The following is a 21,576-nucleotide window of genomic DNA, read 5'->3' on the forward strand; positions in this document are numbered from 1 at the left end:
GCCAATCTTTGTAACACAGTTCAGACTTTTTAAAAAGTCCTTTTTCACTTCCGCAGGTTCTGAGCTTGGATTGGTGAACAACTCATTGAGCACCTGCTATGTGCAAGTACTGTTCTAACCACTGGAAATTCTGCAATAAACACAATGCCAATAATGAGGGAGATTGATAAAGAATTAAGGTATATATAAGTATAAGACACAATTTCAGGAAGGGCTAAATGCTCTGCAGAAAGTGGGGTGCTCTTGGGAGAGAATGAGGCTGTGACTATGTGGGTGTGGACTCATTTAGTAGTGGACTCTTTGAGGAGATAGCTTCAACCAGACCCTGAACAAAGGAAGAAGCTTCACACATTCCAAATGTTTCCAGGACTGTGTGAGGTAGTTATTCATGCCCCCTATTCTTTCACCTTCTCACTTTGTCTGTTTTTCTCCTGCCCTTCTCCCTTCTCCTTAAGTTCCAGAGAAAGTATTCCTTTGCTTTACCATTTTCAAAGTGAAAAGTCTCCAAGAAAACAATATCTGAAGCTACTACCAGTTATTTTTATCTTCTTGCTATTAGATATTCTAGAAGCAGATAGAGGTGGATAGAGGTTGGAGGCTGCTCCTGATATCCTGAGGGTAGATAGAGTGGTGAGGGAAAAGAAAGACAGGAATGAAGACTCTGGAAGATTGAGGCCAGAGAGGATGAATTCTCACCTTTAAATTTTGGGGGAGGTTCCCAGAACTTTCTCTTTAAGAGTTCACTGCAGCTCCTGGGTTCTGTCCCATCTGTGTGAAAGCACATTTAACCCTAAGAGGAATTTGAGAAGGTCTCCAGTAGAAGGATGAAGACCTAGTGAATTAAGACATCTGGCTCAGGACCTCCTATGAGCCTAGCACTACTGGCCTTCTACTAGGAAAATTCATATTTGTAATCAAGTCTATCATTTCTACCATTTTATGTTGTCCAAAAGCCTAGGCAAAGCTTAGAGAGTCCCTGGAATTTTAAAGCATTCATGTAGAAAATATTTATAACTTCATTCAAGAAGAAAAAACACTCTGTTTCATCTCAAGATTTCTCCTTTTAGTTCAATAACCGTGAAGCTAATATAGCATTATCGAACTTCCTTTGCCTCTGAATTTAAAAGAATGCAAAAGGAGTAATTGATGGCTCGGTTCTTAGACCACAGGAAACCACTTGTCATTATCCATTATCAGCTGCTTTTCAAGAATATTTTCCTTGTCTCCATTAGGAAGAAACAGATGACAAAGCAAAACTCAAAAGCCATTTATTATATTCCAGTCAAAGGAGCTAAACTAAATATTCCTGGACAGCCACATCCTGTATGTGACATACATTTATTGTGCTTACAAGTAGCTTATGTGTCTGGTTGATTTTGCCTTGTACTCCAGATACATTACTGGGGTGTCTAGACTCAGAATGGTCCTTCAGGAAGGTGGGCTTAGACTAACGTCATAACCTATTCCCTACAGGAGTGGGTAATATCAAACATATGTGTTAATGCTTATAGGATAAAGACTTCATTTTAAATTTTATTTTAATTATACATATTTATGGGGTTCACTATGACATTTTAATACATGTATACAATGTGTAATGACCTGGTCAGGGTAGTTGGCATACGTGTCACCTCAAGCATTTATCATGTCTGCTTGTTGAAAGTCAAGGTCCTTTCTACTAGTTGTTTTGAAATATACAATTAATTGTTGTTGGCCATAGTTCTCCTCCTAAGCTATAGAACATTAGAAATTATTCCTCCTACCCAACTTCTTCTGTACCCATCATCCATCCTCTTCCCATTCTGCCTCCTCTGTCTTTCCCAGCCTACGATGACCATTATCCTATGGTTATGTACTCAGAACATCTCATACTTCTATGAGACCGACTTTTTAAGCTTCCACTCCACCTGTAAGTGAGAATATGCAATTTTTATCTTTCTGTGGAAAGGATTAACTTTTAAACAGAGGGATCTCCATTTTAAAAATATATTTCCCCAAAGAACACGAATACCTGATAAAATAATTCAACAGAAGGAAACTCACTCTGAACTGACTGATGGAAATTGAGGACATGGTGCCAGACTTGATTTGGAGTTTTCAACTTCATGTCATGGCCTTAAGATCTCTATCTAGAGAAACTGGCAAAAGTTCCCCTGAATATCATTTTATTTTAAAAAGAAAAATCTGTCATTGAACCTCACAGAGCCTCCTTATTTTGCCAAGGCTGGGTAGAACAGTACCTTAGAAGTGGGTCCTCAACCTTGACACTGTATACATAAATGAGTTAAAGATGTCATGCGCCTCCTGCTTTCTAAAGAATGGGATCCAACAGACGATGAGGATCACTTAATCTAGTGTTTTCGGGAAATTCCTGTAATGGTAGATTTGCCAGAGACTCCTAATTGGGGGAATAATCTAAAACTGTGGTAATCTTCCCTTAGGAGAAGAGGTAAATCTTGGAAAAATTCTAAATCTTTCTCTCAAAAAGCTACATTGCAGCTGCTGGTCCCATCTGCATGAAATCAAACTCAAGAGACCCAAAAGAATTTTCAGTTAGGACTGAATGTCTTATAACTTCAAGGAGAGACTGTCCCAAGACAGAGGCTAGACAGGTGTCCAAGCCTGTGTTCCTCTTAGTGTGCAACATAGAATTTTTGTCAGTGCTTGGTTAAGAGACAAACCTGTGCTCCTTGCCAGACTTAGGGAACCAGAATCTTTGGGCATGGGGCCAGGGATCTGCAAATTTAATACGCTCTGGACTTGAGTGTTAGGCTGTTCAATCTCAAGAACCTTTGGTTTAAACTTGAACCACCACAGGTGGGAGAATTCATCATAGTTTCTCCATCTGAAATCTTGACAAGTAGTAAGGATTGCCCAGGTTTGCTCCTGTTCTTTAATTTTACATCTGATGTGTAAGGAAGGAGGAGGATAACATGCACGGGTGGGAGTCTCAATGACATATTGAATATTTTAACACATTTATGGAATCACTTTTCCATAGCAATCACTTAGCTGGTCTAGGAAGAAGTACAGATGAGTAAGAAATGGAACTCATCTGCAAAGGACTTATAAATAATAGGGAAGGCAAAGAATTTCTGTGTAATGTGATAGCAGCAAAAATGGACTTGTGCACAGAGACTTGGAGAAGAAAACGAAGCAGCTCTGCAGCTCTGAGCACCCTTCCAACATTTTGATCAGGATACAGGCAATGGATGGTGAAGCACATGAATCCAAAATTCACAGCTACACACACACACACACACACACACACACACACTACCACTACCTCAGTCAAGATACAGGACAATTCCAGCACCCTAGAAGACTCCTTATTGCCTCCTCACCACCAGTAATGTCCCCCAAATGTAACTATTATTCTGACCTCTATCTTCAGAGATTAGTGTAGGCTGGGTTTGCTGTTGTTTTTAACCTCAGGTAAGTTTGACCATCCAGTCTACATTTCTTTCCTATGGATTCACTCAGTCAACATTATGTGGCAGGATTTCACTCCCTCGGTTCCATTTCGCAGCATTCCTTCTTCATTGCTCTGCAGTCTCCCACTGGGTCACTATGTCATGGTTTATCCACCCCCATCACAGATGTTCGTTTGGATTGTTTCTAGTTTGGGGACATTATGAATAAAGCTAACTATGAACAATATTGTACATGTCTTTTGGTGTGTAGAAACACTCAAGTCAATGGTTCTGCACCTCTACATGAAATTGTTGGGTCAGAGTGCTACAAATGTTTATGTTTGAGTAAAACTCTCCATGGTTTTACAAAGTGGTTGTACTGTTTCCTGCTCCCACAGCAGTGTAGAAGGGTCTCAGCTTATATCTTTGCCAGCATTTGGCGTCCTCAGTCCCTTTTATCTTCTTCATTTTTCTGTGTGTTTATGTATGTGCCTGTCTGCACAGGAGTGGGTATTTATTAGTTTTCAATTATAGCTATAATTTATATTTCTCTCAGGAGTAATGCTATATAACTTTTTATGTACTTACTGGTTGAGATAAACTTTTTTGAAAAGCTCTTTCAAATCTTTTGCTCATGTTTTAAAACCTTGATTATCTTTTGTTTTGTAGGAGTTTTAAGATATATTCTAGTTTATAAATCCTTTGTTGGATATATACATATTGCAGATAACTTCTCTCAGCTCAGGGCTTGCCTTTTCTCTCTTGTCCCTTCCTCCCTTCCTTCCTCTTTTCCTGCCTCCCCTCTCCTGATTTTCCCTCCCTTCCCCCCCCCTTTACTTGTACAATTTAGCCCAGGCAGAAAAAATGCATCACAAAAGCAACAAACAAAGCCAGTTTCCAGCACCCTTAGAACCCCATATGTCCACAGACATTCTTCTTGGCCACCTGTCCTGAAGAGCAAGTATAAAAAGAAAAAAGAAGACTCTGGAAGTATTCTTTCTAATTGATTATCTTTCGTCAGAATACTCATGAGGAAATAGACTTTGGAGTCTTTTCCTTTTCACTTTCATTTGTAGGAGTAGAATTTTAACCAAGCATTCCGGCCTGAAAGATTAACTTTCTAATGTCAACGTGGAGTGTTGACCCAATGCACCCTGGCATAGGCAGCCTCAGTCAGCCCCAGTCAGGCCCACACTGTTTTGCTCTTTCTCTCTCTGTGATCTTACTGGTCAGTCAGAAAGTTCAAGAGCAACCAATGTGGGTGGGGTGGAGAGAAGGACAGTAACTGCTGTGCCAGAGAGGAAGTAGACTTGTCATTTGTAGATAGCTTGGCCTCCAGAAGCTGTGAGACTGTACCTTCCAGTTAACTCCCCTGGATGATGGATGTTTTCTTCTTTTGAAGTAAAGATAAAAATTCTTTGCAGGTTAAATATCCCTTTTCAGAATGCTTGGGACCAGAAGTGTTTTGGATTTCAGATTTTTTTTTATTGTAAAATATTTCCACATATGCAATGAGATTTCTTAAGAGGGAGACCCATTCCAAACATGAAATTCATTAGTTTCATATACATCTTTTGTTTTCTTGAGATAAGTTTTCACTGTGTAGCCCAGGCTGGCCTGGAATTTGTGATCCTTTTGCCTCAGCCTCTCAATCTCTTAGGATTACAAACCTGCCCTAATGTGCCTGGCTCATATACATCTTATAAATATCGCCTGAAGGTAATTTTGTATACTTTGTGTAACAAAGTTTCATGGCATGGAATTTTCTACTTGTGATCTGAGAGTTTTGGATTTTGGATTTCAAATTTTTGAATTAGGGCTGTTTAACTTTTTCTGTTGTGTGAGGATGGGGTTCCATTTCCCCAATAGCACATTTCATCACAAAGGTGATAGCAGTAATTGAGACCTAGAAAAAAACCTGCATGTTCACCACGTGGTTAGTTCTTTGGCTGCTGTTGGCCTTGAATTTCACTTCTGAGACGTTGTGAAGTTTGTTAGCAGATTAATTTCAAGACTTTTCACTCAAAGTGGATGTCCCCGAGCCCAGGAGACTTCTGTCTGTGTCTTTTGCAGAATTCACTTTGAAGAGGGAGCAAACAACACTGGCCCCTCAGGGTCTCAGAATCAGGTTAGAGAGTGTTCCAAATCTCTAGTTAATAAAACACAACTTTCCAATTAATTAGTGTCTACCATTCATTTAAGGAAAATATAATAGTTGGGGCTTCTGCTGCATCAAAACCAAAGTCATAAAGATGTTACCTTGAAAGTTCTGTGTTTTGTAAGAGAATCATTCCTCAAGACGACTTAAAAATTTTAAGAATAATAATCTAAGTGATGGCAAGTGGAGTTTTGTCTGGTTTGGGGCTCTAAGCTTATAAATTTGGAGTGGGGATGCTCCCAGGCTGGCTTGAGAGGAAAAGAATAATAAAGAAGACAAAATTGTTTAAACATTCTGGTGGTTCTCCTCAGACTTTTTAGAGTATTCTGGTCTTTTTCTAGGTCTGTCATTAATCCACCAGCACTCAAAGGGACATAGTTCCTTTGGTTTGAAATGAAACATGTCCTTTCAGAATGTACCTCCATTATAACACTACAGGATGCGCTATTATCATTGTCTTTATAAGACAGCACATTTGGAAGGACTATGGCTTAAGAATTAATTTTCACCACTCCCATAGCACCCCATTTTTAAAGCCTTCTAAACCAACTCAGGTTTTTGCTTTTGCTCACCTTTGTCCTTTGAAAATGTATAGTTTATTTTCTCAACGGTGAATTCCAAACTCTTACCAATTTCAGACAAGTGTAACTGGCACAGCTAACGTAACCAGACAATTGGAGAGAGTTCTTAGAACTGAACTTGTTCTGTAATCTGAAGCCCTTCCCACCTCCAGCCAAAGCATGAATGATCAGCCAAGCCAAAGGACCCTCTTTAGCCATTTAAGAACACACACCCTTTTTATCTAGTAAGAAGAAAGCACAAACAAAGGCAGAATATAAGGTCAGGGTGAGCAAAACAGCATTCACCAGGTTCAGCTGTGGCTTTCATATCTTTCAAGTCTTGATTATATTGTTTCTTTAGTTATGAGCTTCAGTTCCTGCAAGCACTGCCCAGGGGCCTGGCATTACTGGAATTTGCCCCACCTCTTATGGCATGACTATAGAGATGTTGCTCTGTATCTGAAAGTCAGCCTGCATTCTGTGTGTCCTATTGTTCCTGAGGCTGAGAGGGACTCACAGTGTGTTTCTGTTGAGCTGCTGTCCTCTTAGCAGCCCTGGCAGAAAGGATAGATTTACACCCTATGCATATGGAACCAGGGTGCTTTTTTCCTCCTCTCTCACTCTGGGAGTTCTCAGGTCTCTGCTCAGGGGGTGCACTGAATTTATAACACAGTCTTATCACCTTCTCCTCAGAGATACTCTTTCCAATCTCCTTCCAATTTGGATTAAGTTCTTTTCTGCCATTATTCACATGCGTTTTACAATTGCTGGTTTATGTCTCTGCCCTGCTTAGTAGACTGTGGTCTTAGTGTTTGGGCAATTGATTCCATGCCTTCCACGTAATTCTGTTGGATAAATGAATGCAAACTCAGCAGATGCTTATGCTATGAAGTGTGTATCTTTTGCTTCTGGGACCACCCCTTTCCTTGCAGAGGATACATACTGCTTATCCATGAAGGCTGGCCCAGTGTGTTCTCCATTGAGACCTGTGGCACTGATGTAAAATCTTGAGCAGAGGCACCTGAAGGTCCACTCAGGGAGTTCTAGTGTTAACTCATCTGCTCCTGGTCTTCAGAGGTTGACCTTGCACTATCAGGTCCAGGGCAGAGATGGATCTTTCTCTGTGAGACCACAGGGAGCAAGCAGACCTCTTTCTCTGGGTTATAAGGAAGGTATAAGTATGTGTGTGACTAAGGAGTACGCTCATTTCAGCTAGGTCATCCATCCCAGAAGTCAAAAGATAGGTATGTTTGCTTATACTAAGTAAATTTCAGAGCTCTCATGGTTGGGTCAATTTGATTAGCTTAGTTGATCCCCAGTTTTGAACTCTGTCTTCTAACTCAGAGCCGCTAAACTATGATGGTGCCTCATACATGCTATGTGGTTATAAGCACAAATAGAAGTGGGGGTTATATTGAAAAGGTTTGGATGCAGTATAAAATTTTTCTGATTCCTTCAACTAGAAGGCAGTTTGTCCTTCAAATCAATGAGGTTCTTGTCTCAATCTTTGTCCAGAGGGAAAACCACCAATCTAATTTCTGTTTATTTGATCCTTAACCTGGATTTTTTTTCTCTTTTAAGAGTCCATTATCTACAGCTGAGAAGCAAATCTTAATCCACAGCCTTGCAGACTTGAGTCAATGACACTAAATCCCTAGATTCCCAGTAGGATTGCCCAGGACACACACACACACACACACACACACACACACACACACACACACACACAAGACATTTTCTAATAGAAAGACTATTTCCCTTAGAAAGACAATTTCTGTTCAAGATATTTCTTCAATCTTCCTATATGTCTACTGGTTGATTCATTTGTTTATGCTGTGTGCATTTATTTAACTCCAGTGTCTATTCATTCATTCTAAGACATTTGCATAACATGCATCAGTGCCAAATCCACAATTTCTCAGATGAGAAAAAAGAATCAATGGTTTGGCTAGGCTGGAACTTACTACCCTTCTCTCTCAGGCCTTCCATAAGAATACTGCTTCCTCTTTGCATTTTCTAATTACAAAGGTAATTCAAGTTTATTATAGAAATCGGAATACTCCAAAAGGTAGAGAAAGGAAAAAGCAATTCTTCTAAAAGAACTGCTTTGAGTATTTTGTTGTAATTCCTCTCTTTTCTGTTGTTTAAAAATTTAGTCAAGAACATTTTATAAAGATCCTTTCATGTCTATGCTTAACATTATGATGTATGCATTTCCTCTTGTTACTGTAAACTTTTCCCATTATTATAATGGAGACACAGTTCATTGCACAGGTATAACATTTCTCACTTAAGTAGTCTTCTTTAAAAAAATTTTTATCTTTAAACAATGGTGTTATAAGCATTTTTTGCAGGCGGAGATTTTGTATAGTTCAGATTTTCATTTTGAAAAAGGAATTCTGCAAGGCATAATTACTGGGTTTTCTGTTCATTTAGGCATATTGTCTAGTTATTTTCCCAAAGGATTTGCCAATCTTTGCTTCTCACAGTGCACCATAATTTCTGGCTTAAGTCCTAAGAGGTAAGATATAGGGTTAAGAAACCATGTTAAGGCTGGCTGGGGGATGTGGTATTAGTTCTAGAGTGCCTGACTGGAGCAGGGAGAAGGATCAGAAGAAAACAAACTAGGCCTGAGTCCTGAGAAAGTAGCAGGGAGGTAGGGATGGCATAGCACAGAGATAAAACCTGAGAAATCTGAACATGAGGAAGGTCACGTAGCACTGGGGAGAGGAAAAACTCCTGTAGCACTAGGGTAAAGTAGCCTATAAAACAAAATTGGAGAAAAGGGCACAACAGGTTCTGCCTGGAAGTGAGGAGGGTCGGAGGGGAGAGGATAGGAGAAGGGGACGGGGGGAGAAATGGCCCAAACAATGTATGGACATATGAATAAATTAATAAAGAAAAAAAGTAACCTATAAAATTAAATATAACCATATATGGATTAGACCTTGCTTTTTGCTCTGTAACCTGCTTGCAAGGGTATATAAGGTGAGACCCCTTTATTCTCGGGGCTCAGCCTTTGGACACAAGTCTGCTGAATCTGCTGGCACAATAAAACTTTGCTTCCTGCTAATTGCCTCAGTGTCTCCTATCTTGGCTAGCAACTTCCTACAACATGACTAGCAAGCATGAGGCTCTGAGTTCAGTCCTGGTACAATGAAAGAAAGGAAAATTTCAAGTACTGGGCCTGGTTCTTCCTGTGTAATTTCAAACACCTTACTTAACTTACTTACTGCTCTGGACCTCCACTCTACATTTGGAGTTTAGGTGTGAACTCTGTGTGTGTGTGTGCATGCACATGTGTGTATGTGTGTGTGTGTGTGTACACACATATAAATATATCTTTATAAAAAGAGATTAGAATATACCTTCAGAGGCAGCATAGCTACTAAGGCCTTGATTTCAGACTTCTGGTCTCTGGAACTTTAAGAATACATTTCTGGTGTTTAAAGGCACCAGGCTGAGGTAATTCATTATGGAGGTCCTAGGGCCCTAACAGAGTAAAAGCCAGTGTTCTACCAGGCAGTCCTGTGTTGGGGAGTATATGCATTCATTTGCATGAAATTGGTGTGTCGTAGCCCAGCAGAATTGGCATTATTTAAGGTCACTCTGCCTACTAGGAACCCTAAACAGAATTGCAGGCTAGAGTCTAGGGTGCTCTTCATGAGTGACATCATGCACTGACAGAGACGCAGGCCACTGGTCACAGTGCCTGCCTTCCCTATTCCGTCTGAGCCTCTGGATGGATCTTCGCTCTAATGGTCCATTGATAACATGGGCTTATTTCCACATCCGCTGCATCCGCTCGCCTGCTGGACTGTAATGATGATTGATTCCTGGAACAAATGGCCTAGAAATCTCCCTCCCAGCCTTATTATTGCAGATACAATTACCACCAGGCAGAGTGTGCTGCTACAGTGGCTGTTAATGGACTCTAATTTGCAGTGGGTTTATGCTTCTTTATTCTCAGACAGAGGTCCATTTCTAAATTGGAAAGTAATTCCTAAACATTTTTCTTTGCAGTCATGGGGTTAAGGCCAGGTTTAATTGCATGTTAAAAGGCAGTTCTGCCCAGAAGTCACAGAGGGAGGCTGTGGGCTCAGGCCTATGGAAGAGCATCCTGATCCAGCTTCTCATTTTGCAGGCAAGTCAGTGAGGCTCAAAGGGGTAATGTGACTTGTCCAAGGTCACATGGCCAGTGAGCTAGCTCTTTTTGTTCTCTGACACTGTCTCTCTTGTTCCCTGTGCTGGGAAGCAGCAAAGAACTGAGTGTTCCCAATAGTCTTTTCAACTTTGAGTCACTTTGACCTCTACTTGCAATAATGGCAGAAATTATTTTTCTTTGAAATAGCAAAACCATCCATTGGTACCCATGGGGATTTGGTTCCCAGACCTGACACATATATCAAAATCCACAGATGCTAAAATTCCTTATATAAAATGCAGTAGTATTTGCATATAACCTACAGACATCCTTCTGTACACTTTGAAACATCTCTGGATGACTTATAATACCTAATCCAATGTAAATGCTATGTAAATGGCTATTAGACTGTATCGTTTGGGGAATAACAACAAGAAAAAAAATCCACACATGTTCAGTACAAAGGCAGTTTTTTCTAATGTTTTTGACCACACTTGGTTGAATCTGCAGATGTGGAACCCACAGACAGGAAAGCTGATTATAAATTTATTGTTTCTATTTTATAATGATCTCAGAAAGTTCTTTGATGAGAATTTGGAAAATACAGAAAAAAAATAAGAAAAGAGAAAAAATAATCATAATTCTTTCACCAAGAAATGACTTCCCTTATGGTTTATTCACCTACAGTTATTTCATGTATTTGCATACATTTTTCCATTTTCTGTTTTGGACAAAATTGAAGTCATAATATAAATACACTTTTATGCTTGTATGTTTCCATTTATTGTTGTTTGGTTATTTTCTAACATCATTAAGAGTCATATTGTATCTTCAAAAACATGGTTGTATAATACTGACTCATGCAGATTATGAAGTGTTTAACACATATTTGCAATTGTCATTTAAGTGGTTTTGCAATTTTCCAAGTGTAAATAATTATTGTGGTGTATAGCTTATGCATGCAAATTTAGGATTACCTCTGATTATTATATATATATATATATATATATATATATATATAATATTCTTATATAATAAATACAAGTAGAAGTTAAAGTCAAAGAGTTTGACTTTTTTTCCTTTTGGAGTTTGAATTTTTAGGAGCCATAAAAATATATATGGTTTCTTATCGGAGTAAAACCTGAGTGCTGAATTTATACTCAAAAAGAACAAGTTTGAACCTCACCACTTATAATCTGTATGACCACAGGCAAATTCTTTTTCTTGACCTAATGTGTAAAATAAGAATAATAGCTATGCAACTGGAAGAGAAATAAATAAGATAAATATTAATATGCTTAGTCCAAGAGTAACACTTGAGAGATATGGTGGTCTGCTTTTGTCTGTGGTTTTTGCTTTCTTCAATTGCAGCTTCCTGCAGTCATCATGGTCCAAAAATATTAAATGGAAAATTCCAGATAAAAATAATTCATAAGTTTTAAGTAGCATGTAACTCTGAGAAGTGTGATGATGACATCTCATTCCATCCCATTCCATCCTGCCCAGGACATAACTTCTTGCTTTGTCTAGTGTATCCATATTATATATTTTACCTGCCCGTTAGTCACCTTGTAGTCATCTCAGTTATCAAACTGATTGTGGTACCGCAGTGCTTGCTTTCAAATAACTCTTGCTTTATTTAATAATAACCTCTAAGCACAGGAGCAGTTATGCAAAGGAGACAACAGGGCATAAACACAGAAAGGTAGATTAATGTTGTTACCATGTGGCAACTCTGCAGGGCATATAATAAAGCCAGGCACAGTATACAGAGAGAAGAATCAGGTGCTTGCAAAGTCAGAAATAAGAATTATATTTTGAGAGAGAACACATTCACACAACTTACAGTATATTGTTATAATGTTCTATTTTATTATTACTGTTAATCTCTTCCTCTGCCTAATTTATAAATTCAATTTTATCATAGGTAGCATGACTAGGAAAAAACATAGTATTATAGGAGGTTTGTACTATATTTATTCTTAGCCATCCACTGGGGATTTGCAGTATATCTCCTGCTGGTAGACTGCTGTATTCAGCTAATACTTATTGTTTGTTTTTTAAAAACAACTTTTGCCACCAGAAAGAAGCCAAAAAGCAGAATCTTCTAAGAAAGACCAGGGATTTTTATTTTCCAAATAAGAGGCTATTGGGTGTGGGGAGGAGGCAGTGAGTTTTTCTGTCTGCCAGCAAGTAGGTAAATTCTATGGGGTACCAGAAACACACTGTGCTCAGTTGCTGGAGTGGCGATGGAAAAGCTAGAGTCATAAGAGGTCCAAGGCCAGGGTCAGAACTGGTATTTTGATGATGTCAATCTCTTCCTCAGGAGAATGTTTGGGGAGATCAATCTGCTATCAGAAAGCTAGGATTTACCTAGCACAACAGCAAACCTTAGACAAGTTGGATAGGACTGCAAGCTCCCCCTGGGCAGGAGAAAAAGAAATGGATGTATAAGGGTCAGGGAAATAAAGCCCTCACTGTACGTCCTTAAATCCTCAGGTTTCCAAAGCTATAAAGAAAGTTGGAGGTAGTGAGAAACCAAATACTGGCCTGAAGTAGCTGAACACCAGGGCAAACCCAAATGCAGTCACTTCCTAGCTGTGAAACCATGGGCAAGTCACTTGACCTTGAACTCCCTGGGTCTCTTTCCAGCTGTGTAAAAGGGTGTCAATGCAGCCTTCTTAGCAAGGTTTCTATCAGGCTAAAAGAAAATGAATATAAAAAAGTGGCCAATAAATACTAACTGCTATTACCATTATCTATGAAACATTGAGCAATCTACTACCTTATTCTAGTCTGCATTTTATTCATGATAAAACAGAAGTGATAATAATAACTGTACTTATGTGGCAGCATTGTTTTGAGAATTACTAAAAAAATATGTGCAAGTATTGAGTCATCTTTGAAGCACTATGAAAGAGGAGGGGCAGGGAAGGGCTCACCCTGAGCATGCTCTGGGGGAACAAAAGGCAGCAGCCCCTTCAGGCTTGGGATCTGGGCTCCCTCCTATGTCTCCCACATTGTCTTACATCCTCACGTTGCTTACACACTTGTTAAGGTGTTACCCTCCAGTCATTGCTTTCTAAGAGCCAAAACTCATTCAAATGTTTATTGTGACGAAGTTATGCATGTCAAGATTTAAGCACATCTTACAGAGACAGTTTGGGATAATTAATGCTTGTTTCCCAACAAGGGCTGCAGCACCAGTGGTCTGTTTCCAAGGCGAAGGCCTCATCATCACTTTCAGTAGACAGAGAAAGATGGAGGGTTTGTGCTTCAGTGGACTCTGAACTTCCAATACCAGGACCACCTCCATCTGTTGTCTCGCTGGTTACAGACCCCCACCTGAGAGGGCAGAAGTGATGCCCACCCACTTTTCTGACATAATATATCACATCTCTCAAAAGTTAACCTGCAGCCACTCTCAGGTATGTACAAGGTGATGGCCAGGAGGAGCTAGTAATGTTTGTGAAACCAAAAGTCATTAATGACATGACTTTGAGCTGTTTACATCTAATGTAACCAAGTTTCCTCATGGAACAGGAGTTGTTAGGTAGGATTATTGACAGAAAGAAGGTCAATTTCCTTAAAGCAACTTCCTGTGTGTTTTTCTTATATTTGAATCCTAAATAATGCTCACGTCAAACTCAAATGTGCTCAACTCATTGTTTCTTGTAGTAAAAATGAATGTGTCCTGCACACATTAAGACTTTTCAACATGTGACCTACTATTACAAAATTTTAACAAAAGATGATTTCTTCAAAGTTATTGTTGATCTGGAGAATGCAAGGGAAGATGCATATGCTATATTGTAAGCTCTTTTCTGATGACTCTCCTGTTTACAGAGAGAGAGAGAGAGAGAGATAAGGGTTGATGGATCCACCATCCCTGAGAGTGACTCAGCAAATGTCTAATGAGTGCTGGTCATCTGGGTGCTGACTGTAGTTTCCTGTTGCTCCTGGGCAATGGAGTAGTAAAAGGTGTTGAGGAGTTAGAACCTGAAGGACTTGGGCTCCAAGGGGTGAGGAGGTAGAAGAAGCCAGGGGCTACTCCTTGGTTTTAGCTTTGGAGACTGGGAGTTAGAGAGGATGCTTTCAGAAGTAGGAGATGCAGAAAGAATATCATGTTTGCAAAGGCCATGGAGAGGGGTGGTCAGGAACCATCTGGTCTCAGTGACTGAGTTCTTTCTTCTGTGAGATAGAGCATGAACACAGGTGGAATCTGCCAAGGGATACATTTATGCACAATTGTAAGTCAGGAAACCAGTCTCAGAGAAGAGATGTTATGGTTAGCAGTACCAGGGGTGAAATATGGGAGAGAAAGCTTTTGTTGCATTGTCCTTCAGAATGATAAAACAGAATAAGAACTAAGGTATGGGTTGCGTATCAGCTAGCTATTGCTGCATAACAAACCATCCCAAAACTCATGGGTTAAAACACTGGCCATTTGTTTATTTCTTATAGGTCCGTGGATCAGCTAGCCATTAATCAAGATAGGACTTGGCAGATGTGGGGCTCCAAGAGAAAGCAGAAGCATGTGAAACCATTCAAGGCTTGGCTTGGATGAGGCATGATGTCATTTCTACTGAACATAAGTCACGACAGCCAACCCAGGTTCAAAGGGATGGGAATAAAACTTTATTGCTGGGAGAAGTTACAAAGCCACATTGTAAAGCCACATATACAGGGAGAAGTAGAGAAATGGGGGCATTTTTGGAAACAAAGAACCCATCAGAAGTTCTGAGACCAGGAAAACTGAGAAGAGCAGAGGGAATATTGACTCTCAGAGTGGCCCTGTGAGCATAGTTCACTTGTGGGTATGGGCCATTTTCATGTTAAGGGACTGAAATCAAATGGACATGGATACAAGTGGTTTAATGTAGAGGCAAAGTTGGTGTGATCTTAGAGAAAAATCCTGTTTCCTTTTGTCCTCTGAACATCTGATTATAGGAACCCACCCATATGGTTAAAATGAAACTCACTCCAGACAAGGCAACACTTCAGCATTGTGAATTTGAGCGTGAGTTTTGAATCTTCCTTGAAAGTCACTTCTGTCAGTAGAGGATAACAGAGTATTGGGCAGTCAGCAGCAGATACTGCAAGCAAAGCCTCACCTCTCTCTTTGCAACCCCCCCCCCCAAACCCCACATTTCTTATGTGGAGCCAATAGAAATGTCATATGCTGTTTAGTGTCGGCACACTGAATAGCTGAATGTGACTCAGCAGTGTTGTGCGACTTTTAGAAAAACCAAGATGTGTCCAAGGAAGGACTAACAGGAGTGAAGAATTTAACAACCCGAGAAAGATTCTCTCATTGTTTCCAAATTAGCCAGAAATTGCCAGAATGTTCTGCGGGCCTCTGGTCATTGGGTAACATTGACACAGATATTGTCCAAGTCTAAGAATTGAAGGAGACAATGAAGTCTTAGAATAAACAGACTTATGAAGAAAGACACACCTTTAAGAACTAAACTAAAGGAAGACATTGCTGAAGTGTCTAACACTGTGATTTATAATATAAAAAAATTGCCATTCATGGTGATAAAATGGGCCCCCTCTCCAATGAGGAAAATAAGAGGAGAAGAGGGCAAACCTATAACAAATAACGTTAAGGTTGGATTTAAAGGAAGAACTTACTGAGTGACTTCAGCATGACTGGATTAGCTCTTTAGGAGATGGAAGTGGGCTGAATACTAGAATAAGGACAGCATGTCACTGTTGATGTTGCTTTGTATGACTGTCATCTGTGAAGATAAGTGACCATGAAATTTCCTTTTAAGGAGGAAGACCTCTTTAGACTGGGGTAACGACTCTGGGGTGAGGGACCAAGACTAGTATTTAACTAACTGTGGGTTTGTTTCAAGTCCTCTAAAATTATCAGCCTGTGTTTGGGGGTCCCTGGAGTTTTTAAGCAGTTGTATTTTATGTTTTTGCAAATAGTTCCTGGTTTTAACATTAAGAGCACTCTTTTTGTTTTGAAAGCCAGGAAACGTGTTATTTCAATCACACAATTCATATGTTCTGTGTAAGCCCTTTATTTTTCAGTGGGGATGGAGAAGAAATGGGTATGGGTACCTAATCATAAACTTGAGAATTTGCACATGGGTTTCTCTGGAGTTCTCATTGCAGCATAATGTTGGTCCCAAAACTCTCTCACCTTCCATGTTGTGTTTTTCTGCTTACATGCAACTTTGTCACTGTGGCATTAGCCAGCTGTGCCAGGTGTGGTATTTTGGGGCCATAGACTCAAGATACATCTGACTAGATGCCCTAAGTGGTAAACTCCAGGAGCGAAATTTGATGCATGCAGGAAAGATGACTTTCTCCTTACTTATAACACAAATTGGGGGGGGGGGGCGGTCCATGCTTGCTAGAATAACAGGGAGAAATGCAGGACAGCTTGGAAACTGGAAAAGGGAGATGCTCTCCACAGGGAATGCAGGGCAAATCTATGTCAACACGAGATGACAGACAAAGGAGAGATAGTAAGGCTCAGGGAGGGATCAGATCAACAGAAGCAAAGGAAATCAAGTGTCGTCTATCACCCACCCGACTATGTGGGCAAAAGAGTTTTTTAATATTAAGGAAACTAGGAACAATTGGCTTGGTCTCCCAAGGAGAGGAGGGAAAGCCCAGGTGACGGTGGACAGGGCCTGGATGACAAGATTGCTTGGATGTCTGAAGCAAGCGATTCACCAGGGAGCTACAGATGTTTCTCTGGTCCTGTCCAGCAAAGCAGCAACTTTTTCTTTTGACGAAAAGAGAAGTAAAGGATAAGAAACACATTTTGTCCTTCACCTCAGTTTCCAGGGCTTTTATACTTCAAGATTATTTGTAGGGTTTAACTCAAAGAAAACTTCTATTTGACATCATTTCAAAGTGTATGTGTAAAAGGAAGAGTGGGGGACAAGTTTGAAGTCACACCTGTTGAATGGGCTCAATTTTCCAGACCTGTGTGGTCTCTTTTGATGCTATGGTACCTACACAGAAGCACCTACAGAGATGGTTGAACCGTTTGATGACTGATTTGTGTAGTAGGTTGTCAAGTGATGTTATGTTTATTAGTGGATGAGTATCATTAAAGACTGATCAAATATTATAGTCAGAGTTGGTGGTTTGGTTCTGCATATTCCTATGAGTTAAGATTTTTTTTTTAATTTCCAAAAGGATCTAAGAAAGCTCAGGTTATTTGCTTGAAGTCTTTCATTTGGGCAATGGTTGAGGTGAGATTTTTAATGGAGACTTTCCTAGCTTTCTGTTCACTGATTTTTATCCTATACCCTAGCTAAGTAGATATTTGAAAGAGGCCTTGCTTCAGTCAGCAGGTATTGGGGGACAGTGCATAGAAATAGAGGTGGTATGGTACTAAAGGCAGACTTAGCTTCTTCAGCTGTTTTTACCACCTGCCAAGCATTGCATGATAAGCTGGGCATATATACTCTGACCCCAGAAGAGGAAGCTTTTGCAGGGTTCAGGCATCATATGATTTTATTGAGCATCTACTTCATGCCAAGGTCTGACCTTAACACTGAGGATAGATTGAGAAGCAAGGAAGACAAACATCTTCCCTCAGGGAGCAGTTGCTTGGGACTACAAAAAGATAAGGGTCTCCATGGCTTAAATGCTTTTGTCTGACTTTGGTTTTTGGTGCCTTCCTTACCAAATTAAGTCAAGATGAATAGCAAGGTCATTACAAGTATAGGTTTGAATCCCCATTTTTTCTTTGTAGGGGAATGTGACTTGTAATAAAACTAACTTACTTGTTTCTTGGGAGAATAAAATAAGATAATGTAGAGGATGCAGTTAGCACCTTTGTAGACATACATTAAGTCTATTATTGTCATTACTAGTTTGATAGATGATGTCCAGAGCAGTAGCATCAGGTTTGTCCCCAAGGAAAATGCAAAGAGGTATGATTGAAAAAAAAAAAGTCAGTAGTGATGAGCTCAGTTACTGAATTGTCCAATACAAAGAGCAGGAGAGATCACCCTTCTTGGTATGGGATTAATTCAGTTTGAGCTCATCAGATGTGCAGAAGAAGCACCAAGAATACTCCAGAGTGACTGGTCCACAAATACTCAGACAAGCTTTTATTAGAGCACGTGTAGTATGCCCAATGACCTGCTGGCTCTCAGGGGTTGAAAAATGGGTAGAGCATTCTTCCTGCCCTAAATTATGAAGCTGTGATGTGTCTTCCAAATTACTTCCTTTAAACAAATGCACCCTATTTTCTTTTACAAAAATATACAATACATTGTTATTAACTAGAGTCTTCATGTTGTGCAACAGATCTCTTGAATGAATTTATTCCTCTTGTCTAACCAAAGTTATCCCCTGACCAATATCTCCCTAATCCTGAAAGTGTGCTATTTTCTACTGCAGTGAAGCAAGGAGAATCAGCCAGTGGCTGCCTAGATCAGTGCCTGGCTGTGGGCTCCTGGTGATGCAGGGCTTCCCAACTCACCTTCTTACAGGTGAGTTCTCCCTGCCAATCATGTCTCATAAGCTCTCCAGTGCATCTGCTGGTGTTTTGGGGTGGCTATACTTGCAGCTTATCTTATAGACTTGTGACAAAGTTCTCTCTGATGATTCCTCACACTCAAGGGCAAGGTCAATGTGACCCTGACTCAGCTATTCCCAAGATTACGAGAGCTTTCTCTTGCTGATTTCAATATCTAATCCCCTTTCATAAAGCCTGTTTCTTCCATCCTTATCACAGTCCTGGTGGTCTTAATGTTCCACTACTTCTCACTTATAAAAATTAGTACAAATGAATGTTGCTAGAGTTTGAGTGCCGAATGTTCCTCCCAAAGGCCCAGTGTTAAAGACTTGGTCCTCAGGGTAACACTATTATGGGTAGTGGAACCTTTAGGAGGTGGGGCCAAGTGGGAGCCTTGGGTCATGAGGGCGTGCCCTTGAAGGGGTCTCTTCCTCTTTTTCTGTTGCTTCCCTCTCATGTACTGAGTGCTTTTAATCTGCCATGCATTCCCATCGTGAAGTGCTGCCTCATCACTGACCCAAAACAATGGGACAAACAGATCATGGTCTGGAATCCCCAAAATAAACCTTGTTGTGTGTACAAGCTGATTATCTCAAACATTTTGCAATGGTGGTGGAAAGCAGACCAACACAAAAGTAAATGTGACTATTGAAAAGTACCTATGTGAACCTGGAGTAAAAACCTGTTTAAATTCCTTAACATTCTAATTTCAGCAGTTTCAGATAGGGTTGAAAACAGTTTGCAGATAAGCATAGGAAAGTAGTAAATTCATACAGAAATGGAAAACTATTCCAATCCTACTTAGCAGCTTAAATAAATGTGGGGTCGGTGCTTAGGAAATACTGTGTTAACCTGTCACCATGGTCTTACTTGTCATGCAAGGTTTTCTAATTTTTATATGAAGTCTGCTTTGGATTTGTTTTTTCCCATTCTCCATTATTGCCAATATTACTTTCAACTTGCACATTTTCATTCCTCTCAACTTATTTCATGAGTGTATCTTTAATTTCCTTGGTGTGCAAGCATCCCAAGGCCAACATACCTGTCTTATTTATTTTTTGTATCTCCAGAGTAGATATTTAACAACTAATTAGTTCTTATTTCTTCTCATGGGTAGAATAAAAATATTTTTTGGATCTGTCCAAATAAAATCCAGAGCATGGTAGAAAAATAAATAAAGCCAAGAATTATGCTTCTTTTTACCCATTGATTCCTAAAGCTAATCTGTTAAAAGTGTAAGTACTGGTGTTAGTTATTTTGTGCTTCTTAGGATCTTTAGAGAGGGAACACAATCTGTATTTTTAATTCTTGTCTCTCTGCCTCATCATGCTTCATGAATCAGTTCTTTGGATTCTAATTTGGAGGAGGTGCTAATGCCTCCTGTGTAACTATTATGATAAGGACTTCCAAATGTACTCACTCTTCTTACTGAATTTTCAGTAGGGACAGATTTAAATTAAAGACAGGAATTAATGAGAACAGGAAGCAGTTATGACTATCTCTTCTCAAGTGGGTATGAATACCAGCAGAAAGGAACATCTCTGATCTTTAGCTAGAGCCCATTAGCTTTTAAAAGTATGTTTGAAACTCTCTAGGTTTCACTGTGGTTATGAAGACAAATTCACCAAACATGTCTACATGGTAATACCTCTAAATGAAACAGAAAGCCAGCACCAAAGAAAAGAATAGCTCTGGAAATAGACCTGTACCAAAAAGACTTAACCAGCATGGATTTTTAAATTGAATTTTATAGCTTCAGTGACATAATCAAGATAAAAAATGTAAAGGAGTTTAAGTGAGGTTTTGGAATCAAGCATTACTCTGTGAGTAACCCAAGTATTCCCTGGGTTGAGTAAGTTTGATTTCATTGAATTTTTTTCCCAAACTTATTTTGATTAGTTTTTTCTTGCATCAGTTAGTTTCAGTACCTGAACTATTATTTTTACATAGCAGCATGGGTAGTTCAAAGCAAGAAATGGTTTTGAAATGCTAGAAGAGAAGAAGAGGGACAAAAAGAAAAGAGGAAAGATTGACAAAGAAGGGAGGAACGAACAAGGAAGGGCAGGCCTTGGAAAAAGGCAGTGAGGGGACAAAAGAACACAGACGAAGGAGAGTAGAGACAAAGACAATCTACGAAAATTTCTCTAAACTTGCAGGAACTGGGAGGTTATATAAACATGATTCAGAAGAGCTGCCCAGGAGCCCTGTTAGAAAGGTAAGCAGATTGCTGTGGTTTTGCGAACAAAGTTCATACTGCACCACTCCCAAGCAGCATTTGTAGACAAGGACCTTTCTCCAGAAGATACTGCAGCTGCCCAACCCATAACTCTTGGGTCTCTTTGACATCTTCTTGCACAGCAGCCCCTATGATTTCACTCCTGAGTGCCATGGGAGTGTCTCTTTATCTTTTACTCTGGATTAATGACACCTTCAACTTTGCTTCCTTTGAGCACTCTAAAAGGTGGAGGTGCCTGGAACATACATCCTTACTCACCAACACCGCCTCTCCCCGCCCTCCCACCTCCTGCCAACAGCCCTTGAGGGTGGCTGATGGATGCAATGATACCAATACCTAGCTCTCTTGTGCCTAGAACTTTTCAGGTGTGGTTATGGTGTCTCTACATATTCCTCTGCAGCTTACCTTCCTTAACATATCTCTTTTCCTTTTTCTACCTCCTTATGTCTCCACTGGCTGTCCTAAACCCACTTCTTAATAAACCTTGAGAAATCCCATCTCAGGGACTGGCTTCTGGGGTTTTGACTTAGCACATCCCCCGTCACCTAAAAGTCATGATTATTGC

The sequence above is a fragment of the Castor canadensis genome, chromosome 8 (assembly GCF_047511655.1).
Source record: "Castor canadensis chromosome 8, mCasCan1.hap1v2, whole genome shotgun sequence".
Lineage (NCBI taxonomy): Eukaryota > Metazoa > Chordata > Mammalia > Rodentia > Castoridae > Castor > Castor canadensis.